Below are 26,556 nucleotides of genomic sequence, written 5' to 3'. Positions count from 1 at the left end.
TCAGGGACAATACATAATCATTTACTTGAAGTATAATGCTAACAATGTTAAAACAGTAGTTAACTTTCTGGCACGATTAGAGGCTCTCCCCAAAGCTTGAACTTCTTACTGAATTAATCAACACTAATCTGTTTTCTCTCTTCCCTCACAAACTGTGCAAGCTGTCAAGGCTGACGATTTTTGTTTTGTTTTGCTTTTCTATAAAACTATCCGTTACATCGCTGTTAGAGGTTATGGAGTTGAAAATTCAGCCAAACATGAATAAAGAATAAAACACTTGTCTGAGTATAAAGATGTGTTGTGGTCAGCTTTTACAGCATCAGATTAGGATGTGGTTTAAAAGGTGCAGGTTGGAGAACAAGGCCATTGGATGTCACGGTAAATAAAGGCTTCAGCTGCCATGTCTACCATGTGTTAAGAATAGCCATACTCTCATTGTAGGCTCCAGTAAAGTTCATACCATACGAGGGTCGTTTCTCAGTTATATGCTTTTTACACTAAAATACAAAGTGCTATATTATATATATATATATATATATAATGATAGATAGATATACATAGATTTATAAAGCAATGCTGTAGAACCAAAACAGTTAAAAGTCGGTATCCCCAAAATGCCATTTCATTGTCTGTATATTGAGGAAAACATATAGAGAAACACTGTCTCTCTAAACTGTGACCCATGATTGCAGTACTGCAGTAAGGGAGCATGGTTATTCTTCTCTTTTTAGATATGTCTATATTTTCATCTGCAGTGTACTCTTTCAAGTTAAAATAAAAGACCTCGTCGATGTGCTAGCAGCCATCAGCATAGGTGTATGTTACACCAGATTCACCAGCAGCATGTATTTCAAGTTCAGTTTCACCTTTAAGAACAGAACGCTGGAGAGGAGAAGGCCCTGTACCCACGCCACACTCTTCATACCTCTAGGTAAGAGCTCTGATTCAGTGTCCCTGAAGCTGTGCACTGTTTCAGCATCTCCCACAGATGCAGGTATGACTCATTCATGTCGCTGAGTAACAGAAAGTGCTGAGCTCAGGTGTTTTCAGTTATTCAAAAGAAGAGAAAGTTCGATTTGCAAGTTTAAATAAAGCCCTTGAGAACACGCCACCTTTTTGAAATTCTTGCACAGTGCCACCAGGGTTGAGTACAGCAGGTTTTAAACACTATTCATACAATTACCTCACCTACTGGAATCGTTAACAATGTCAGCATCTCTTAGCAGATCTTGAAAATTGATATGGGTATCAACAAAGGTCTTATTTTCAATTGGCCTTGAAATAATCTCAGTGTGCTGTTTCCAATACAAACGCACAGGCTGAAGAATTGTAATTAATAGCAACATTATTAATGCTAGTAAAGGTGAGTGTTTGAATATGAGCTGCAGCAGTGAGTGAATATACAATGTGAAAAGTCAAGGTGAATAACCAAGGAAAAATCATAAGAGGATGTTGGTGAAAAGCTACAGCCTTCATTCTGCTTGCCTAGGAGCTGGGATCCGAAGGTGCTGATTTAAGAAACCAGGTTTGTTTTACCAGCCAACATTTTTTAAATTCTTGAATTGATTTCAAGAGCAATCACAGGTCTACATGGTCAGTAGAAGGAAAATAGAGACACACAGAAACTCAGGAGAGGTTCAGAAAATACATCCCAGTGTCTAATAATACACAGCACCTTTCAGCAGGGTTATTGGAACACGCATTAGAAAACATTGTAACTTTACTCTGAATCTCAAGAAATGGAAATTAAGTGCATGATGGCTGTACTATAAGTGCTGCTCCAGTAGAAAAAAAGATAACCTTGTCTGTGCTCTGCTGTAAAATCGCTCTTCGCCTAGTAAAAGGTTTTCACTAAAACCTATAAAGCATTTGCAACACTTCATTGGCTTTGACATTTCGATGATGAACCCACTTGAACGCTCGGCACTGTACGCAATTGCATGCATGAGTGGTAGATTTAATATAGCCAGAGACATTATGACTGTGAGGCAGGTTGAAAACAAAAGTGCTATTAGAAAAATCTATAGAAGAGAGAAAGCATGGCTGACCATTGCTTCTGATATCCTTGACCTGCATTTTGACCGAACAAGCACTGATAGAGAAGCACGCTTTCTTATAAAATATAAAACGCTCGACGATGTATGATGAATCAAATGGGTTCCTATAGACTGACAGCGTTTCATGAGATAATGCGTTTGACTGAGTGAGCCCAAGAAAGCATCGCTTCCATTATTTGCACAAATTGTGCATTTCCATCCATGCATCCCCCCATGTATCATTTCAGCATGTGCATAAGAGACAGGAAAGAGGTGTGTTAGTGTACCACCAGTAGCTCCATCACATCACAGAGGAGGGGCTGAAAAGCTTGGAGCAGTAAACACTATTAATGAGCAACAGCATCATGATTCGTAATGCCCATCCAGCAGCAGCTGCTGTTGTTTATATGGTCATTTTAGGTGTTTGTGACTTTAAATACATGTTGTTAATTCTGTTGTTCGGACAGATGAGAAAGGCAATATGTTCTTACCTGGGAATAATGAAAACAAACAAACAAACAAAAAACCTTCTCTTTCAATTCAGCCATTTCAGTTTGTGCCCCGGGCAAAGACAGATAGATTGCTTGGATGTCATCAGACACACTGTCTAGAACAAAGACCCTGGAAAACGGAGCCAGCTATAAATAAACAAGCTGCAATATCCTGTGTTATGAACATATCATTTCCATCTTTAATAACTGGGGAGGCCCAGGAGATTGTCTACAACTGGCTTGGCTAGCCCTGATATTTGTGCATAAAATACCTATTGAATTATTAAACCACATGTAGACAGAATTCTCATCTCAAACAGGGGGCTGTCCTATAGGGCTGAGGTAAGCACTGATGTCTGAAGCATTTATCCAGGAGCTTTGGGGCGCATTGCGAAAGCTGCTGTCTGTTTTACTGAAACGGTCAACTAATTGGTTATCCGACAGCGGTGGGGTTTATCTGATTTAAATTCTTATTTAAAGCACAGAAAACCAACAGAATATACCATGCTGGTTTATGTCTGAGGATAAAAAAATATAAAAAGTGAAGCACACTACCCTTTATTCAAACAGCAGGAAGCGTGTAGGCTTAATTTCTCATGATGTATAGCATTTGCTAAAACAGCATACAAAGGCATATTTTTTTTGCACACATTAAAGTATTTTTTTGTAAATGGTTCAATCAATGACGTGAACTGGTATTACTGTATGTGCTGCTGCATTATGGGATTGATTTCATTTTATTATTATTTTTGTTTTCTGCTTGCCATTGCTAAGTCTCATTCTAGAAGGCACATTAGGCACCATGCGTTTTAGTTTTCCTAATTTGCAAACGCCTACAGTTTGCACATAAGCCTCTGGGCCGCATATCAATGACATTGCCACATTTGGAGAGTTAAAAGGGAAGTTGTTTCCGTATCTTAGATAGCTTTTAGACACGCAATTTTACAAAATGTACAATGTCAATATTCTGTATATTTCAGTCTCTGTAAGATGACGCAAAGGCAGGACATTGAAACCCAACAGTACAGTGACATCATTAAATCATAAATAGGGCAGCAGTGTGGAGTAGTGGTTAGGGGTCTGGACTCTTGACCGGAGGGTTGTGGGTTGAATCCCCAGTGTGGGACACTGCTGTTGTAACCTTGAGCAAGGTACTTTACCTAGATTGCTCCAGTAAAAACCCAACTGTATAAATGGGTAATTGTATGTAAAATAATGTGATATCTGTATAATGTGATATCTTGTAACAATTGTAAGTCGCTCTGGATAAGGGCGTCTGCTAAGAAATAAATATTATTATTATTATTATTATAAATAAGCCATAGGATATATTGACTGATGGGGACTGCATTACTTCCTTGTAATACCTTTTAATACGAGTTAGGGTTAGGGTTAAGGCAATTCAAGGAAATGCTGACTCGTTAGTTGTTAATGCTTCATAACAAGCGCAATTACTCTTGATTATTGCCAGGCTTGCCGGAGGCGTGACTGATCAATTTAGCTGGCTGCTATCGCACTCCTGCTAGAGTTCACTTAACATTCGGTTCCACTTGGTTCCATTAGTTCTGCTTGGAGGCCTCGTTGGCCTTGCTGGTTTGCGCAGGGCCACAGTGTGGAGCAGAGTGGGCTGTTGTGCCGCCACGGCTCAGGAGCGCACTAAATACTTGTGCTGGTAATGAATGGCATCTGATGTAAGCAGGAGGTCAGCAGGACCAAGGCCTCGTTTTGCTGTGTGCACGCAGACCACGGAAACGTGGCGCTTCTTACAGGCTTCAGCATTTTCCAGAAGGAATGAACACTGTCGCTCGTGCAGCGGACATCACAAACGAATGCGCAGTAAAGGGGAACAAAAATAAACTAACCATTTAAGCAAAAAGAAAAAGCAACTCTACCTACGCTTAGGCTTTTTAAAAAATGGTACAACGGTGTGTTTTGTACCAGTAAATCTTTGATTTTCATTTAATTCTGGATAACCTTTCCCGAATCAGCGAGGTATAAAGGAATTTAATGACACAGAGCTGCTTTTATGAAGAGAACATTCATATTCATTAGGAGCAAATATTAACACATCACACCAGTGACAGCTCGGTAATGCATGTTTTATGACTACAGTTAATGGTGCACTAACAGCACTGGTAGCTATAAAAATGCGATACCAACCAGCTGAACAAAAGCCACAAATGCACAGTGCCAATTATTGATTCTCCTGTGTGTCCTATTGATTTAAAATGTTTTTATCCCACAAAGGGCTGCTAATCTTTAAGAGCAGAGCAATTCTTTCTGCAGCAATATGTATATACTGTAGGTGTATGCTATTACATTCATATCCCTTTATTTCACTCAAGACACAGTACATACAGCAGGGGGCATGCATTCTGACCAGGAACACCCCAAAGCGCTTGTGAAGTCTTCAGAGCAAATAGTCTTACAAATTGAATGTAGCAGGTGCTCAAAATATACATGCAACAAGCCACCTCAAATAAATTCCCTGCTAATTCTGCCAAAACTTTGTTTATATATATATATATATTGATATTCGGTTTAGATTATATATATATCACCCAAAATTATTAGCAATAAAAATGTCTGGCTCATGATTTAGCATGAATTCCTTAAACAACAGTGGCATGGCCTGGGAATTGCCTACAGCAATATGCCTTGTTACCAGTGAATGTGTTTTTTGTGATAACACATTTCATCAAAAAAATAAGTGGTTATTAATTTACAAGAAATGGAATTAGAGGGAAGGCCACCTGGGAATTGTAATTTCACAACGCACCCATGTGTCTCTTCCGGTGATTGTAAATGGAGATTTGTCACACTCCACTTGGCTCCTTCCCTGGAAAGCTAGCTCTGATGAGCTGCTGGTCCCACAGGAGACCTCACTCCGATTGATGTGGAAGACAGAAAGAGTCATCAACAGCACTGCCTCGAAGGAGAGCGATATTTCACAGCTGACAAAAGGGTCGCCGAGCAACAAAGCCCGTTTCAGAGAGACAAAGAGGGGGCTGATACTGTAAAAGCAGAGGCTTAAAAGCTGCGGCAGGAAAAAGGAACACAAAGATGGGCATTGCGTGGATCAGCTGCCACTGTTTGAAAAGTGTGGGTCTCTTTGTAGTTTACCAGACGTTTCCCAATCCCATTAGTATTTACTCTGCTTTAACTAAGGATCTTCTGGCTTTCTCATGCCAGGGCTCCAGACTCCAGGTACAGAACACCATAATCTGCATGACCTGTGTGCGTTCTGTGGATTTCCATTGTTCATACATATGGTTTATATGTATTTACTCAACACACTCGACACTAACTTCTTTTCAAAGGGTCCTGAATAGTGCTTGTGTGCTTAAGTTACAGTAATGCTTTTATTATTTTTTTTTTTTTTTGGAAATGTTTATTATTACTGCGCGGACTGTTTGGTGTTCTGCAAACCCTTCTGTGACTGCGGTTAATAATGATACTATTTGCTCATATAGCGCTCAACCTCCTTCTCAACTGATGTTTAATTATTTACAAGAACAAAAGGTACAAAAAGGAGTCATCATTGTGGGGCTGCATGTGTGGATGTGCTTAACAGTTCCTCCACCATGTCTGAACTGCAGATCATCGCTAAACCGCTGAAGCAACATTATCCTGACAATAACAGCTGGAAGCAGCATTCGACACGGGTCAAGTGAATTGCTCCACAGTTAAAAATAGCTGCACAAGTGCGCCGTGGTCGACTGGTTATTGATCAGGGGAGGCTATTATCAAACAGGAAACTGCTTGACATGTTACCTGCTCGCTGCTCAATTGAAACCCTATAATCCTGTTTAAAAGATGAAATCCCCCAAAGAGGCAGTAAATGAGAAGGCAGGCGAGAGCCAGGAGCACTCCAGGGCAGGAATGTGGACAGGGTGGTTGTTGAGAAGGCCAGAGGAGGGGTCAGGGGTCAGAAATTCAGTTCTGCACATTGCCTTCACTTCTGTTGGTGCCACATTATAGGTACGCGACAGGGATGACACAGACAGCAGAGGTTATATTCACAAGGTATTTATCCACGTGCTAAAAAAAGAAAAAAAAAATGAAGTTACAAAGCTACTGATAAATAATTCATTAAGGCAACTTAAGAACTCTCACATGCACCTTGGTTGTTTCTTTCTAGTTATATAACATTAGCCGTTTTTCCTTTATATAAAACAATGATGCAAATTAGCAGTGCTGTCATGTTTGGCTTCGGACTAGGTTGGCATTGTATCAAACTATGTGGAAATTTTAGAAAGGTATCTGATATCCAGCTTGATTCCCAAGCAAGCTCGATGGGACACTTTCTACACAAAGCTGCACCACAGTAAATTGAAAGGATAACATGCATTTAAAGTCTAACGATAACCAAGGATTATATAGAGCAGCGGTGTCCAATCCTGGTCCCGGAGGGCCAGTGTCCCTCCTGGTTTTTGTTCCAACTGTACCCTGAATTACTTAATTGGACCAATTAAGTGCTTATTAGAAGCTTTATTGGTCCAGGATTGGATACCCTTGATACAGAGTATCCTAAGGCTATGTCTGTAACAACAAGACACACTGTAAGATGGAAGGAAGGAAGCAAGTGACTGTACTCTACATTCTCCTCTAGACAACTGTGGAAAACCAAGATTAGCTAAACCGTTAGCAGCTACTGTACTCTTTATATTCCCAACACGCTGTACAGCATGTTGTGTGACATGGTATGCTAATAGGACAATGGATAACACCTGCTTGACTCAAATTAAACTTCTGTACTGGTATCTTGTTAACAAATTGGGCCCAGTAGAGCTGACACTTACAGATACTTACAGATATAAATTCATTAAAAGTAATGCTCAGAATTACACAGGGGTCTCTAGGAAGCTATAAATAACACTCTTAGATCCTAGAGATCCATCAAAGGAAATGCAGCCACCGATCTTTCACTTATCTCAGACCTTTATGCTCTTGGAAAAGTCTTGCTCTGGTGACATCTTTCCTAATTGGCAGCATAAACAGCTCATTTCTTTCAGCAGCTGACTGCTTTGGACCCTACTTACTTAATTGCACATTTCAATTAGAATGGTTTCAGTAGTTATAAAAAAAAAAGTGCAGAAGTGCGAAAGATACCGAATTGGATGTTTCAGATTGAGCCCAGATCTCAAACACCAGGATCTTATTTTGTTGATGGGATGTGTCTTTGGCTCACAGTGGAAGAGCCTGAATTTGTTGCTGGTTCTGCACAATCATTGGCAGCATCGCTTTCCCAACCCCCTGAAAGGGAAGTCACTAACCCCCACTTCCAAGCATGGTGGAGATCCAGATGCTAGCTGTTTGTCTGGCTTCAATGCCTGAATGTTTCAGCCCCCTCTCTTGTTTATCTTCGAAGACACACAGTGTGTACTCAGAAGAAAAAAAACTCAACATTATGAAACTAAAGTATCTGATAGCGTGGTATATAAAGTAACAAAATAAAGGAGCCAAAGAAATGTTTAAATGTTATCATCAGGTGGAAGAACTCAATTTAGATTTTTAATGTGAACTTTTATAAAACTATGCCAAAGTTATCTCACAGTTACAGTTGTGGGTTAAACAGTATGAATATATGCTGACTCGGAAAGAGACAAGCAGTATCATTTTTTTTTTTTTTTAAACCACAAACCAAAAACCACATGCTGCTTCTGCACCAGCTACAGCTTCGCATTTAAAACTGCTTAAGATGTTTTACAAACTTCAAACGCCAGGGAGCAGGAATTGCATTTTTCTTGGTGTCTTTTTTTGACATTTTACCACCTTTTGCATGTTGATGCACAACTAGAAAGCCAAGATTTCAAAAGCATTGCCCTTTAGATGCTGCAGAGCTGGCTCATATGGAAACAAAGCGGTAACATTTCTTGTGCTTGTGGCTTTCAGCGCACAGGACTGAAATAACTCATCACGCTGTTCTGTCAGAGTGTGCGTCTTCGAAATGTACAACCGCGTGAGACTGCATAACATCAAGCGCTTTATCTTTGTTTCTGCAAAAGACACATCTGATGTGTGGTAGTAAAAAACTCCTCCCTTGTACAAAACTTCTACACGCATTAACCAGTGCAGTGCTAGAACTTGCATGCATGCAGACCTTTGTGCTTTCTCCTGGACTCGTGTTTGGTCATGTTGCACTTATATCATGAACCCAGAGGCGTCATTGGGCAAACAGTTTATAGCACACTTTGTAATTACAGTAGACAAGCATTTAAAACAAAACCTCCTGCATACCTCCTGCAAATGTATATTAAGTTGTAAAAACACACCGTTTGGGGAGTAACTACAGAATTACATTATTTCTATGAAACTATACCAAGGAAGGACCAGGCCTGTGTTAGAACAGGCACTAAAGGAGGAGCTGCATTGAGAGGAAAAACAAATAAGTGGGCGAAATGGAACCGTGTTTGGTGTCTTTAGACACCGTGCGTCTTAGGGCTGTAGCTGCACTTATCTGCCCTGACTTTCAGTAGCTGTTATCTGGTAATCGATTTGGGTGCAAAAGTGTTGATAACGGTATTCACAAACAGGATGCATGAAGCGCTGTGCCCTCCGAATGCTCTTTGAGAAGTGAGAAACTGTGTGCATTTTATATTTTATTTATAGAAACCATCACTTACAGAAGAGCTCAAACTGCTTACCGCAGTTACAATAGAAGCTGTGTGTGTGTGTGTGTGCACGTGTTTATGTGCATGTCTGCGAGAGAACGTGTGAGAATGTATAAGCGTTTGTGTTGACAGCTTAGTGTCGAACAAGCACAATGTGGGCTAGGTGTGCGAAAAACATTTCTGCTCTCTACATTCTGGTTAAGAGCTTCAAACCGCATGGAAGGTCACATGACCACAATCAATCTGAGATCTCTTAATGGAACTCAGGCTTCCTGCCTGGGAGGCCCAGACGCCTCGCTCAGCGAGACCGCAGCGGTGCACCTTGGGTGTGAAGTGTCAACCGAATGCAGCCATGGCTGCTGTTCACACGCGACAGTTAGGTGCAAGGGCCCTAATCACATCAGAAAGAGTGTGGTTAGAGAAAGCTAGGCCACGACTGCGAAAGAGCAACAGATACGTGAATCGAATGGAAAATATGACTGTGGACTATAGTTCTTTTTTTTGTGCTTTGTTTTTCTATCTCTTATCTCAGAAGGCTCACTGTTAGTCTGTTGCAACTGATCCTCTTGCATCATAAAGCAGCAGAAATTGGTAAAAAAATAAAAGACACTATTTTTTTTTTTTAGTCAAGGAACTTTAAAACAAAAGAACAGAACAGTGATGAAATAAAAACAATACCAGAACCGTCAATAGAATATAATATTGATTGCTTTGACTACAGATAAACAAGTTCCCTTGGATTGCATGCATTATATATAAATTGACTGGGAGCTGAAGTGAAGTATTTGCTGTGCTGTCTTCTAACATGATGCCCCTGCAAATGGCACATTACAGCTCATTCTGCTCTCATCTTGTATAAGCACATTTCATTACACAGCAGAAATGCAAAGCACTGGTTGCAAAGACTTGTCGTTTATTAAGTGTCTGGACAACTGGCCCCTTAATGACAGCTTTCTTAAGGGATATCTGACTGATTTTGCAGCAGGGTAAATGCTTCCTTATCGTATTGTCTACCTTGCTTGACCTATAATGCAAAGCTTGAACCACTTCCTTTGTTTGTTGCACTATATAGGTCAACTGTGGCAGACGAATGGAAATTGAGCTTGAGTGCTCAGCTTCTAAGACACAGCATGGGTGTAAGCATCTCTGTAGGATCCAACCAAGCAGCTCCTGGTGCAATATAGAGGAGCTCCTGCAGGCAGTTTCAATGATCTTAACAGTGGCAGATCTTAATACCACCACACACCAATTATAAACTTGATTTTTCACAGCTCATTTCACTGTGTTTTATTATGTGTAGTAATGTTAATATGTGGGCCGATAACTCAAATGACTGCAAGTACAGGGTGATTAGAAAGTAAGTTTACCGCATGAGATATGGTGGTAAACTGACTTTCTAATCACCCTGTATTATACAAATCCTTTCTTATCATCGTCTGCACTGGTCTTGTTTTAAACTTGAATTTCATGGTATTGCATGACTGTCTCCATCCAAATACAATCCTGGAGTTTCTTCTGAGATGGGATATACACCCAAGACAACTACTGGAGATTAAAAACATTACACCTTCGAGCTGGAAAAATCCTATTTGGTTGAAATAAGTCAACAGGGCTGTAACGTATCCAATAGTGTATATTTTATTTTCTCCAACGTGTGAGCTTGCATAAGAGTCATGAGTTATGAGGGCGGGGCAAACCTGCTAACAACCGAACTGAATCGGCTGTCAGCACGACAAAAATGCAAATGCCAGACTGTTTCCGAGATACTGTAACATCACTGACAGTGCAAACAGAGGAGAAGGAAAAGTGATCTTGCTTATTCTGTAGCAGCAAACCCATTTGGTTTTGCACACTTGGTCAGCTGCTGCAGCTGCTTTTGTATCCGTCACCTAATGCTAGTTTGTGCCGCAGTAACAGACTCAAGAGAGTTTAGTGAGGTGTTTTTAATTTCTTGTAAATATCATTTTATTATATAAATAACTCACAGGGGCCTATGAAACGCGAGACTTCTGGTATGGTAGATTGAATTTGAAAAAACAAACAAAAAAACAGAAACAAACAAAAAAAATAACTTCTTAAGCGTTCTCTTTCGAAAGACTTTAAATTAAACAGACCACCCACATAGCATGAGGCAAATGTAGAGGGTTTGTAACCCGCTTGTCTTTGCGTCTATAAACTACAAAATAATGTTTTACATCTGCCAAACATGCGTGTCTCCTTTTCAGGCCCACATGTTTACTCTGCTATGACCCGGAAGTAAATACTGTCTAATCGTCTGGAACCTGGGTTTATGTTGACTTGATTTGTAAAGAATGGGAGAGAAAACCACAAAATAGAAACATGGGACTGATGTGTGTGGAGGAGGAGTTGCTTTTTGTTTTATATTCCATATTAAAAACCTTTGTATTTATGCCTAAGTTTACGGGGGGGGGGGGGGGGGGGGGGGGGGGGGGCGGGTAATGCAACACAGGCAGCTGACACAGCGATTAGAAAGAGCATTCTTTCTCTGAGTTGAAGATATTGCAAAATACTTTGAATTGATTACGTTTCTTTTAGCACATCTGGAGGATCTTTTTATTTACGTCACAACTCGGGTGTCCTGCGTCTTTGTCCAACAAAACCTGTACGCTATTAAGGCCCCCCCCCCCCCCCATTGTTCAATGTTTCAAGATCAAAAGATAATAACATTGCAAGACAATAACAGAAAATGTCACCCTGCGGTGTCGCAAGCAACCTGGAGTGCAGGGGTGACTCACTCCCCTGAGATGCCCAACCGGATAAGCCGGGGCATGGGGTCACCACACCTTGAAGGAGTGGAAAACAATCTGGCCTCTGGCTGCAGACAGACACGATGACCCCCACAGAGATATCTGGACTGCGCTTGTTTGGCACCCAGCCCAAGCTGAAATAACAGGTCTTGTGCCGGCTGCGGGTTGGAACAAGGAGAGTAACCTTTCAGGTGTTTGTTCTTCAAAGACTGCTGTTAAGCCACTGTCAATGTCACCATCCTGAAAGATCCTGCCTATAATTGCACAACAGTTTGGATTGCGGTGCCTGTCTTTACAAATCACTGGCTTCTGGTAGTAGTTGTTTCCACATGTGCAATCACTAAACTGGGATGTTCAGGGGGGTGGCAATGTAACACGATCGCCCATATTAATGTCAACCTTGAAATACCTGCAGTACCTACTCTGGGAAAGATCACAGTGTTACTTATACATATACAGTACCTCAAAAGCAGCTTGAAACTAACCATAAAAAAAAACTTGATTATGATTACCAGGTCCACAATCTCCTCTACTAGTATTACCCTGCTTTAAAAATGTAAATGGCTCTTCGAAGTCCTGGACTGATGCCTGTGCCTTTCTGTGTATTCTGGATCCCACAGCTCTAACTCAATCATACTCCGCAGCGTCTTGGCTTCTCACAAAGCTATTAACTTCTAGCTGATCTCTTTTGTTATTCATGCATTAAAGGTGACACCCCTCTCCTGACACGCCCTGGCGGTGTTTCACACAGATACACGATGATCATGCTGATAATTACTTGATTATCTGAGAAGATCCTCACTTGGCTTTTAACTCCACCTTTTTTTTCTGTTTACGACTCATTAACAAATTCATTTACAATGTGCGCTATAAAAAAAAGAAATGCTGTGCTGGTATCGATTTTAAAAGGAGGTTAAAGCATTTGTGCTGCTCGGAGCGTTTCACTAGGAGCAGTAAAGTAATCATAAAGATGGGCTGGAAGTTTTCCATGTATTCCAATCAGAATTTATAAATTGCTCCATTACCTTCATTTCCAGTGGTTACTCTTGGTACATTAGCAATTATTTTCACATGGGCCTTGCTCATAAAACCAATAATCTTTTGATTTAGTGCCTCACAGCCTTGTGCAGTAAGGCTTTCCTATGTCTGAGGCAGCAATCCATTCATCTTGCGAGCTATTAGTTTTTAGACTTTAGTGGCTAAATTGATTTTTAGTTTGCTGAGTGGATTCAGCTAAAACTGGGTGAGTAGGTAGTATTTTGTTTTTATTTTTTATGAATGCAATTCATAGCTTAGTTTATATATATATATATATCTATATCTATATCTATATATTTCGTGCCGGTCGTCACAGTTGTAAATTACGTATTGTATTAAGTTATGCTAACTAATACATCGCCCCAGGAGTACAGCCCAGTACGAGATAACTGTGTCAAATGCGTATGAAACTAACGTGTAAATATAACCCATCTTGAGATGTCCCACTCTCCCACTTCCCATGGGGTGATTCAGAGAGTGACCACCAAGGATTGCTCTACAGAAAGACAAGGGGAAGTAGCATTATTGTGAAGTCAGATTTTGATGAAAATAAATAAATAAGCTAGTGAGAGATCGATAGAGAGCGGACAGCTGGCTGGGAAGAGTCATGGCAGCCTGGCTGGTGTTGTCTGGAGTCTGAGTCTCAGTGTTCCATCATCCTATTAGAGAACAGGCAGGAAGACTGGACCCAGCGAGAATCAGCAAATTACCTAATAAATCACAGACCCTGGGTGGAAAGCAGAGAGTGATATTACCCCTGATACACACAGCGATCTTAGGAGATAGAGATGAGGATTAACACTGGAAAACATTTACTGTGCCAGGGGGAAAAGGAAGGCATCCGTCTTCTTCTGTGCAAGCAAGGACGACATATAAATATAAACTTACTGCACATCAATCCCAGGCAAGCCTTCCGAACACAGCCCGGCAAGTATTTAGCACACTGTGATGGGAACAGGAACAGGAACGGAGAGGATTAAAGCCACGTTCGCCAGGGCTTGGCTTGGTGTAGCGGTGCAGTCACAGCTGAAAATCAGTTGGGGCACTGGTGGAAGAAAAACTCACTCTCACTGACTTTTGGAAAATTCACAAAAAGAGAAAGAGATTTCAGTCATCAGTCAAGACAGAATTACTGAGACTGGATCTGGCCTCTTGTTGTAATGAAGCTCTGAGCTACACTACATGTTCTTATAGGAACAGCCCATCTTGTCTCCATGTGGAGCCACACATTATCTGCTATTGCAGCAGTCCAAATGAGGGCTCTGTGCCCTTATAACAGTTTACCATGGTCTGTCAGTAGCCCTTTACATTAAGTGCCTCTAATTACTGTGTATTGGCATAGTAGTTACATAGCAAATACATGTGTACTTACACATAATTACACAACTATTTAATGTGTTAATCTTTTTGCACGATATATGTAAGTACACCATTGTATCAGAAAAGGGTTAGAGTTAAGGGTAGGGTTATATCATGGGAAATTTATTTACACATTAAGCACATAGTAATTATGCATAATAACATTGTAATTATGTTTAAGTACACATGTATTTACCTGAACAGTATTTTTGCAGTTTTCCTGTATTTTCCCCATAATTCTGCTTTTACCATAGTTTGCCATGCTTCACCATGTTTTTAAATATACTCGACCAGACCATATTACAGTATATTTCTCACTGGGTTAAACAAACGATTCACAGTGTACATTTTACTGTAAGGGGAAATGTAAAAATTTGTATAAAAAAATATCAGTGCAATTCAAGTATTACGCAAAGGGAAACCATCACACTCATAATTTTGCATATTCCGAATGGTATGAGCTTTTCAGTCTGGCTTTTTTATTAAGAGGTTAGATTGTTGTGGCTTAACAATACAACCAAGATTAGATGTAATTAGAGAACCATGCATAGCTGTGTATCTATGTGGGTGAAAAAAAACCCCAACCAACAATCATTCTGTTTCTTTAGCTGTTACTCATTCAAACCAAATCAGGTGGAGGAGAATAACAACAGAAGCATGCAGGCAGGAAGTGCTTCTTTGTGGAAATGCAAGTCAAGCTGCAGTTTGAACCCACCTAACACAGGCACCACCCTCCTACTTACCCACACGGCACGTCATAGGAACTGAACAATAGTGATTAAAAAGGCAATTTTCTTACTTACCCTTTCTTTATGTGTGAGTCACCTTCATTCTACAGGAATAACTCAGTAAGAAGCTATTAACATTTCACGTGGCAGGCAGGCTGTTTCCGAGACAATTTGACAATTAGGATGTTCTCGTCACACTGACTTGCTGATTATCATCACTTGATTTATGGCTTTGAAATGTCAATTTCTCCGGCATATCACAAGCGCAAGGTAGAGTTATGCAGGAGATTTGAAGATCCAATAAAGGCCTGCGTCCTTGTATCTGACAAGCACCAGGAAGCTGCAGGGATCCCCATCCATATTACAATGTGACTGAATTACTTTCTGTCTAGTTGTGTTTATATTAACCACAGTTGTATGTACCTTCTGATCTCATACACCACAATGCTAATTCAATACTGGGACAGATTGATCAAGGTTTTTACTTCAAAGGGCAATTAAGCACTGGAAAATGACAAAGCATACATGCCAACAGTCCCTATACGGTCGGGACAGTCCTGATTTCCTAGCAAACGTCCCGTTTCCCGATGCATAGGAAGAAAGTCCTGATATTTATCATTGGAAATTCTTCACAGCTCCAGGGCCCATACTGTTTGTTTTCTCTCTTTAGCGGCTGCTGATCCTCTTGCACTGCGTGGCAGGGATTGTGTTCACATGACAAGATCTCAGTTTATTGATCTATGTCATATCCAGTCATATTGGAGAAGCGTATTGTTTCCTCACTGCTGCTGCAATATGAATTGATATTTATGATTATGAGTAAACTGTGGGAGCCAATGGAACGTGAAGGACTGGCGTTAGCCACACCCATCCTTTTCATACGGCATTCATAGTGATTGAAGGTTCTGAGATATCATACATATTAAATAAAGTCAGCCTGTCGGGTCCAGCAAATGAAAATCTATCAAAGCAACAAAGAAAAGAAAAAGAAAAAGAAAGTGCTCGTTTAACAGTGACTGGAGTAAAAAATATTCATTTATTCTGCGCAGTAGAGTTGGTGAAAACCACGCGTTCTGCTCTTTGTGTGGCTGACAAATCAGCTGATCGCTAACTTATACAAAGGCCAGAACGCGTCATCATGTCTATTTCTACTATCACGATGGTCATGTGGTGTTTAGTTGAGGGGGGTAAGTATGTTACTTATATGATAAGTGTTTGGGTGTATGTGTGTTTTTATGAATATGACCCAACTCAATAATTGATATTCTTAGTACAAGTTATTCATATGGTATTTCACTTAACCTCAATTTAATATTTAAAAGCAAACACATATTTATCTTGTTGCAAGTTTATGGCATATTAATTATTGAGATAATAGAACTCAATGGTTGATTCATTTATCAAATGATCTGTTTGTGTTATTAGGATGGCTTCAAAGTGCTACTTGTTAAATATTAATCTGCATTTCAGTGATCAGGGAAGCCTTCATTAACTATTGATAATTACAGCAAGTTATTAGAGATCTATTAGAGTAGATTTTTTTAGGCGGCGTTGCAAAACCCACACAGCAATGGCGCTGTACCCAGTGAAACACTTCCAAAAGGGAGATGCAACTTTTATATACTGCACAAAAACATGTCAGGGATTCCATTTACCATGGAGTCAGTGACATGCAGGAGCAAGGAGCTACATGCTGAAGCTGTCCTCTTCCTAAACGTGTTAGTCATTAGCAAACAATAAGGCAGGTTTTACCACAGGCTGAAACAAGGGCTGAGAGCAGCTCTCCACAATGAGACAGCCAGAGCCACTTCCATTGAGTTACAGAGCACACACGCGAGGAAATAACCCAGAGAACACTGAAGCTGAAAGGGAGCGGTCAGAGCAGCAGTGCATGAGATGACAGCAGCGGATGACGGCTGCACATAAACAGCTCATTGGTGGTGTAAGGGCCTCCGAGTTAGCAGTGAGGTTATTGACAGCAACAACAGGAGGTGAACAGTGAAGAGACATTTGCACTCCCCCTGCTGAGTCAGTGGTGTTTTATTAAACGGAAGTGAAGAATTAGAGGAAAATAAATGCTATTTTAACATCACTAATGTGAGTAGGCAAACAGTAAAACACAGATTATTATCATGTATAATGACTCCTGTCATTAATGCCAATAGTGCGTTTTCTTTAGAAGCACAGTTGTTTAGTCAATAAGGTCTGGTCCACTTAGTGGACGGGAACAGTTACGTGGAGATTAAGATTTATGATTTGCCCTGTCCAAATTCAGGCATGGCTACATTCCCCCAGAATTGGATTTTTTTTAAATTCCCTCACCCCTTTATAATGGAGGCACTAGAATAGAAGTGGAAATGAGGCCTTACATCTCAGGGGATTGTTCCTGTATAAATGCCTTTAACTAAAAACACAATAGTGCAAATGTCAGTTTCTGCTCATCTTGCTTGTAAATGAGGCCTCGTTCTCAGTGGGTTATTCCTGGTTAAAGAATGAATAAAGAAATAAATAAATAGTGTGAGTTGGGGTGTTGAAGCAGAGCCTGTATTCTCCATTGTGGGGTACCTGTGCGCACCTGTGATGCTAAAGGGCATCTGGGAACTCCATTTAGCATGTAAACACAAGACAGGAGACACCAAAGCATGTGAGCGCCTCACAAGCTTCGCTGGCTGGAGATCATTAGGGGTCCAGGAGGCCATGCTGTAAGTTCATTAGCACGTCTCTGGTGAACGGCATGAAGTTGATCTTCTCTTTGATCCTGCTGCTTGACAGGCCTCCACCTAGGCTGTTTACAGTGTTTGTTGAATATGTGGTTCCTGACCTGTGTCTTGACCCATCTACAGTATCCTCCCAGCCCCCCAGCTAACACTCCTTGAGACCAGATTGCACGCCCCCTGCAGATAAAAACAATGGTGAGTAAACAAATGAAACATGCCAAGCCTAACAACACCCGCTGTGCCAGCTTGCAAAAAGTGACACTTTCCATCAGCCTGTACAAAAGTGACACTTTCCATCAGCCTGTAGAACTTCAAACAGACCATAAAAGTCTATGAGATTTTTCTTCCTCTTGTGTGTTACGGTATATCTGGGTATTACAGAGCATCATATGCTGAGTGCCTCGAACCGTGGTTATACATGGGAACACTAGCCAGTTCTGCTTCTGCCCTGTAAACATGACAAGCATCCGTGCTGTAAGGGGTATTCATGAAATGAAAGAGCTCCTCTCAGTTTGATTTTCCAGTCGAAATGTTTAGGCAGTTTCATACATGCATGACGTGTGAGTGCTCCCATCAGAAAATCAAATGCTTATGATGAAAAAAAAAGATCTATATATATATATATTTATATTAGACAACAGAAATCCCTGATGATAATACCCTTTTGGCATTCTAAACACACACCTAATTCCTTTAAAAAAAAACATTCGAACCACTTAAATTCTGCATTAGACAAGGTGGTATTCATCAAACTGCAAGCCTAACAGTTGACAATGTTAAGCCTTCATCACCTGAGGCAGGGATTAGGTGAGCCTAATAGATAACAGGGCTTCTCAGCACCATGTTACTAAAACCTTTTTTTGGTAGACGACACTTATTACAATAATCTGCCATGATCACACGCATCTGAGCGTTCATTTGGAGAATATTGTTTGCTAGTGTGGGTGTGTCAGTACTGCAGGATAGAACAGCCATGAATAGTTAATCCTGCTACTTTTCTCGGGGGTGAGTTTAACGGGATTTACAAACCAGTTGTTAACACAAGCCAGACAGACTGGCTACACAACCTGTGCTCTGATAATATGAAAATAAACCCGATTTTGCAGTGCTTTTCTTCAAACAACGGATGCTGTAATTAACTCTTTGCAACATAATCCCACACGTTCTGTGTCTTCTGTGCATCACAGCAGTAACAAAAAACAATGCTCTCGTTTTAGAATCCGGTACATGAAAGATCCTGCCGATGGTGATGATGAATACTGGCATGCCATTCACATATCAAGGTATTTGGAATGCCTTGCATTCTCAGAAAACCTTTCCCAGAATAATGGTTTTCAAAACATTTACCTGGGATGTAATTTTACACAAAGTACTGTACAATGTCCACGTATAATAATGTTTTTTTTTTTTTTTCCCAAAACAGAACTTTCCAGGTTCAATTCCTAACACAAAGAATCGTTCAGTAGAAACATCCCATACAGACAATGGTCCATCAACTCTTCTGCAGGGCTTTTTTTTTAAGCATTCAGCTCCCTTCAATTACCTGTGGCACATCTACACTGCAATCATTGCCAAAATGTGTGGTCGATATTTAAACACAAAAAAAGTCCTTCGGGCAAGCTGAAACGTGTTATATATGAGTTTTTCAGAAGTGAAACAGAACTGAGGCCAAGTTTCAGCATCATTTCCTGGAAGCTTGGTGCTTTGTAAATTATAATTGAAGATCTGCATAATGACATAAGACAGGGAGTTAGATTGTCTGCTGTCTCCCCGAGGTATCGCCATTTCCAACCTAATTGACTGCAGTCATAACTTAACCATGCAGTAATCTCTCGTCGGTTTCATCTGTGAGGGATCCATGTAATTGGAATGGGTGGTGGCTGCTGGAATGTCAGAGGGACTTGTTTTACCGTTTTTTAAAAACATGGAAGTTACCTTGACATCAGCAACATCAGCAACGAGGAACGCTGAGACCACACTAACTACCTAAAGGTCAGCTGCGGATGACAGACAATATTAAGGCTTAATAAAGGAAAGTGGCTGCAGCTGAGATCCGGCAGAGGAGTGATAGTGGGCAAAACCTCAGTCGAAGCGATCAAGTGCTTGTAATTACACTGCACACGGGAGCCAAGTGGTGACTGAGCTGATTAATTGTAGTGGTGGGAACCGCATTGCAAAGACGCAGGCTTCAGATCTCAAGGAACTGATGCGATATAGACAGCTGTACTGGAAGCTGCTGTGTAGAACGGAAACACAGTGAGATGAGGGGATTGCAACCCCATTTGGACATGACATCTCCGTGTGTGAAATCCTTAGGGTTTCCCAGTCATTCCTGTGTTCACATTCCAATCACAACTTCTCATGGCTGCTTTCAATTGAGATTTGTGCTCTAATGATCTGCTTTTAAATTGAACTCGGGGCTCTTAACAGAATCTGAGTCAGGTAGCGGAGCAGACAGATGAAACTCCAAGGTCAGTAATCAGTGATACAGAAACAATAAGCACTCATGTGTTAAAATGTTACGTCACTTTGTGCTTTAATTAGGCATCTTACACAACTTCTATGCATTTTACCATTTGTGGCTGCTGTATGTGTTCCTTACTATTTTTTGCATGTGCAGCCTATTTAAGTCATCAATTAAATTAGACCATCACTAATTTGCCTATTCTGACAAGTCTCCAAAATGTTCAGTTGCAGCGGTTTGATTTCATATGCATAGCAAATCAAAACTACAGAAGCAACGGGGTGTTCTCATACATTTGCACGCGACTGTATATCAAGAAACAACTTTGGTTCAGGTAAAGGCAGCAAGTCGTTTCTTACTTGTGGTGTAACATTAAAGTTGTTTTACTGATTGTGTAGTGGAGGTAAGCTTTGCATTGGTGCTAACAGAATGAAAAGTGGGCCCATTGCGTTCTCCTATCCTGAGGGCAACCAAGCACTTGCCCAGGTACTATTGCATCCATGCCAAATACAGGTACGCAGTACAGGAGTAGGGCCCTTCTCATGTCAGGGTCCATAATCTTATTATACTTTCTGAGCCAGCTTAGTTTCATAACCCATGTGCACAGCTTGGAGCCACAACGCGTATTCTAAAGCTGTAATCCACTGAACCACATGTACCACCTCCTTCAAAAATACCAGCTACAGCACTTCTTTCCTTTATAGGCTGTAAAAGCAAACTGTTAAACGGCTTCTGAAGTTAACGACTAAAAGGGAGAAAAAAAAACACAATGGAAGAGCTATAATAGTAGATTTCTAACTTGAAAAGAGTCTGTTTTTATTTTTGACATGGATCCTTTTTTAAAATGGCTGTCTCTGAAGAATAAACAAACAGGAAGTGTTAGTGTAACCACATTCTTAGCCTGCATGAAGCACAGAGTTGGGTTTGGTGGTGTGGTGAATTACACCCTGTGAATAAGCTTTGCGGTTCCATGCCTTGCATTAGACAATGAACCTGCTGTCTCTGTCTTGAGGGGGCGAGGAGGTTCAAATGCATTGAGGTAGCAATAAGTACATTTTACACTTCATATGTGATGAGACCACACCATGCAGATGACATAATTGCATGTGATTTGTACATCTCCTGTGAATTTGGCAATTCACTGCATTCTGAATTTAAAATAAGTTAATACATATTTTTTTTTATGTCAGCCATGTTGGAAACCAAAACCACTCTCCGTTTGGAAACAGCAACCACGTCTATGCTAATGAGTTTGTAGAAATGTGCACACAGATCAGCGTGCATGAGCTGACGGTTTATTGCAAGGTGAAGGCTCTCAGTGAGGCAGTGACTCAAGAACCTGGCTTCACGAGGGATGTGGTCTCAAAGGCTGATTAGCGATTCAATTACATTTTGCTTCGTTCATCTTTTTGTGATGTCTAAACTAAACATGCATTCTACTTCCACTAAAGTTATTAATACTTTCCTGTAAGCACTGCTGTGCCTGCTCTCAATATTACCATAATAATATCTCAGTATATATTTTGAAAGACATATACCAATTGTAAACCATAAAGCCTTCTTCTTCCTGCACGTAAATAAATTCATTGGGTACAAACATGTGCTGTAGTTCCCCTTGAGATTGCATTGTGGCTGCCTCTCTTGTTTTGCATTAGTCCGTATTTATTGTGGAAGTACATCAGCTGAAGAGTCTACTCTGGTGTCTATTTCTGGATCAGTGCCTAAAGTAAAACTAAACAAACTGTATATAATTCCCATGCGTTACTCATGGTGGTGCTTGGGAGGGCGCGTTGTGTATTTAACCATCATTTGTACTGCTTTAATCTTCACTTTAATCTTCAGCTGTATAGGAAACCGCATTCTGCGAGGTCAAAGCATGAGGCTATAAAATATGAATTGGATCCCACTCAAATGGTTATTGTGAAATCTACTAAAGAACTTACGAAACAATTAAGTTTATGTACATTCCGGGCTTGATGGCTGGATGTATTGCCCAAGACTTTGATGCCTTCCAGGTTGCTGGACGGTCAGGCTGATTTCAGTCGTGGTTGTTAGTGATCTATATCTAGATTGCTGTTGGGAAGCTACTTCAAAATGAGTTTCACTAGTCTCAACTCACTAATAATACACCACTGTACCATCAGCATTGGCAGTGCAGGCTGGCTAGCATGCAAGGATTGGATGAGCATGGAGGCTTCTGTCTATACACATTTTGGTGTGACTGTAACTTGGATTGCCTTTGCTAAACCTACTCTGTAGACAAACAGAGGACTGTCCTCAAGATCCAATGCCGTCTACCCAGCATCATTCATAAGCATCTACATTCATCACAAATCACTTATTTCTCAACCAAACAGCAGCAGCGACACAAATGGCCAGGCACGATGTAGTGTGTCAGCGTTTGCTGGAAACAACGACAGTGTTGCGTTCTTGGCCTGTCCCTGCTGTGAACAACAGCCTAATAATAATTGCCGCGGTCTGTTTATGCAGTAGCGCACCTTTCATCCGCTGAAAAATTAGGCAGTGCACGAAAAACCCAAACTGCAAGCTCAGGAACATGTGCTAAACGTCCAAAAGTTGCTGTTGTGATATTTTTGTTGTTATTCAGTTGACCTGTGGCCACCTTTCTGCACGCTGCTTCCAGACCTGTCGTTTTCACACCTGCTGCCATTTAATTCTGCTCACCCCAGCTGGCTGTGGCTTTCTGCTGTCAGTTTCACCTGCCTTGGCCATCTCCCATCCAGCCCTGCTTGCTCCTTCCTCTGCAGGGCTGGCTTTCACGTTGCTGCTTTCAGAAGCTGCCAGCTCCCCTGTGAAATGCAAATTAATTAGATTCTAATTACTCTTTGCACGCTATTTCGGTTCTGCTCTCTCCTGTTAGCTTGGTCAGATGTCTTTGTTGTTGCCAGCCGTGTATTGTTGTGCACACACACAGCCCATTAAAACAGCTTTTCCAATTGAAGAGTCTCCACTTAGCATTCTGCAGGAGATAGTTGGAGCAAAAAAAGATTTTCACTTCTCTCTGGGGTTCTGATACAAATAGCTTGGTAAGCAACTTGCCTTTATATATATATATATACTTGTGAAATCCAGGTGAGTTTGTTAATGTGGTTTTGTCTAAGGCACAGAATTGACTACATCCTGCAGCCCTGGCCTCCACTGTGTCAGGCTGCGCAGTATATTAACCTCGCTGAACATGTAGGGGATCCCCTTGACAAGAAAGTGCTCAAGGAGATTGTGCCCTTGCTCGATATCTACGTATCGATGTTCTATCAGGAATCTTGCAAAGCGTGGAACCAGGAGTGATGCCATCTCCAGGCATTAAAGGACTGGGGCAAAACAAGGGCCAGCCTTGCAGAACTAGCTCTAGCTACAGAAGCCACGATATAATCTTTCAACTTACGCAGTGCTTGTACTGCTGTTGCGTAACATCAAACCCTCAAATGTTTGCTCACACTGAAAGCCTGACCCAGACCACCATCTAAGGCAGTTAAAAAAACAACAACACTGCAGTGAATTTCACTTGTTGAAGTGCTGCAAAGATAGATATCTCATTATGACATTTCTAGTCGATGACACTTTTACTTTTTATCCTTTTTTTGTTAGCCCCTGTTTCTTGTTGAAAAAAAGAAGGGAAGACGTCAATTCAAGCTATTTGTAGTTCCTCCAGAAACCTGAAGCCACCTGGCGTTCAGAGGTGACAGGTATAGCAGTGTCTGTGTTTAGTAAGAGGAAATGGAGCCCCATCACTGTGGATCCTTGGTATTCATCAACAGGGAAAGGTGACATAGCAGGATGACAGCAACAGTATACTGTATGATATGAAACTGCAAAGTGTCACGGGTTGACAACAAAACTGAAAAATGCCCAGCAGCCAGAATTTAACCTTTAGCTGGTGGCAAGGACAGTAGCAATCATTTTAGCAACACACAGCCATTCCTGTCCATGTACTTCACTCAAATAAATGTTTGTTTTTTAATTAATAATAATTTAAGCAAAAAAAATAATTACACTTGAATGCTCTCGTCCCCCCCTGTATGGCACAGGGATTTATCTTCCTTCCCTAAATTGTGTTTTTGCAGCCACAAGAGACACCATGACAAGCATCACAGCACCCCAAAGTCAGTTGTTCAGTGGAGTTGAAAATGTGTTTTCAGATCTCAGAGTGACATTCTCTGCTCGAGGTTGGTGTGGTCGGAATGCTAAGTGACCCACTCTGGATTCAGCATCGCTGGGGGAGAGGCAGCCTGCTCCCAAGTGATGAGTTCAAGTGATGCGATGCAGCAGGGAGAAAATAATCAAGAACTGTGTACTAGCATTTGTTTAGTCCTCGCCCACCCCCGTCCCTACCAGGGGGTCCTGAACCTCTGCTGTACAGTATTTAGTGATCTGGTCAATTGCTCAGATGTTTTCTATAATACTATCATTAAATAAGCATGTGTTTAACACTTGGATGGGAGTCCTGCGAGAAACAGGAGCTGTGCAGTAACAGGAAGTGATGTAGATGGCTCAGTAGGAGTTTCCCTAACCCTCTGGGCTAAACATCACCCAACACCCCAAAAGGGATAGCTCAGAGGCAGCATACTGTTGGAACTGCCGTGTGTCAGGTAAATGATCTAACTTTGGATTGGGTATTAATCTCACTGTTCTGTCTTAATGCCAAAACAGGAAGCAATAAAACTACTACAATACAATACACATAAACACTTATTTAAGTACTGTACAATACCATAGTAAAAGCATAATAAACTGTAGTAAACTGATGAGCGCTGTACAATACCATAGTAAAAGCATAATAAACTGCAGTAAACTGACGAGCGCTGTACAATACCATAGTAAACTGCAGTAAACTGACGAGTGCTGTACAATACCATAGTAAAAGCATACTGTGTTATCGTCATGGTAAATGCACCCTATAAGTTCATACATATATGTCTGTCAAAACTGATGAGCACTACCTGCTTTGGAATCTTTTTTTAAAGGGATTTGACCTCCATGTACTGTACATGTGTCATGCTTGAATCCTAGCGTGCACAGCTGCAAAAACTACTCGATAATGTTGCGTACAAATGTCACGGTGTGGTATGAGTACAAGCCAACCCCCTTGTGTCAAAACCCATTTCACGCAGGAAACTTCAAACCAGAGTCATTGAGCTCTGAAGGGCTTTCTCATCAGACAGTAAATGATAACCTCCATCACATGAACAGTGAAGAAGAAAGAAAAGAAAATAGTGTTCATTCCTCATGCTCGAGAGAACCCCATCCAACTGAAAGTAATGCCAGCTCCAGCTCCAAATCTAACACCTGAACAAGTTTAGAATTGAAAGAATCCATTGTGGTCTTTTTTTCCTGTTCTGTTTTTGTTATCAACCCAGCGTATGCTGTTCCCCATACAAGACTCTGGAATACATCAACTCTGTCTGCAGGCTCTATGTTACCAAGGCTACCACTTGATAGCTTATTAAAATCTCCTTCGTAAAAGCAGGGAGCACATGATACAAAAAAGCATTTGATACAGCAAGGAATCAGTATAAAAATACTGCACAGGGAAGAACAACTGACGTCCATATTGTAAACACCCCCACCCCCCAACCCAACCCATACATAGAGAAGCCATGTCTTGCTAACAGAATTGTCTTGACGTTTTTTCAATTGTTCCTTGTTATAGACGGATCTAACTGGAATTCAGATGTGTTCTTCGAAATGTTCTTCACTGAGTAATACCAAACAACACACCACAGCTCATTAAACAGCCTGCCAGCGTCTATATCGACGTGGCTCTGCTCTATTACTTAACAAGATACTGCTCCACAAATATGAATTCCTGGTACTGGATGCAGCTCCATTTTCCCATTGGGGGACTCCTATCAACATTATACCAGTAAATGTGATCCTGCAGTTAAAATTAATGATATATGAAACTGTGGAGAATCAGCTTAATGACATCATTTCCTCTCTTGGCTCTAAGGATAGCTCAGATGTTAATGCAATCATTTGTCTTTCCAATTATCCTGAACATCAGCCATTCATCACTGGCTAGACGCAGCAATGTGAAAGCCTAACTTTTTGATAACAGCAGTATCAAAACGACATCATTCACTTCGGGTCTTGCACCGCCTGTCAACAAACAGCCTGCCACCTCATCTGAGCAAGGGCATTCAGGTTATGACAGCTGATTTTGTTTAGTCTTGTTTTTCATCTTCTGAATGTTTGTAGAGAAAGTTATGTGCTTTCACCCTCGTGAAAAAAAAGGTGCTGTATACCAAAAAAAAAAAAAAAAAAATGTGAAGAATCACACAGAAGTATTGTAAATGAGGGCAGACATTTAGATCATAGGGGTG

The sequence above is a fragment of the Acipenser ruthenus genome, chromosome 24, assembly GCF_902713425.1.
Source record: "Acipenser ruthenus chromosome 24, fAciRut3.2 maternal haplotype, whole genome shotgun sequence".
Classification (NCBI taxonomy): domain Eukaryota; kingdom Metazoa; phylum Chordata; class Actinopteri; order Acipenseriformes; family Acipenseridae; genus Acipenser; species Acipenser ruthenus.
The sequence above is the reverse complement of the archived record's forward strand: the minus strand, read 5'-3'. Positions refer to the sequence as shown.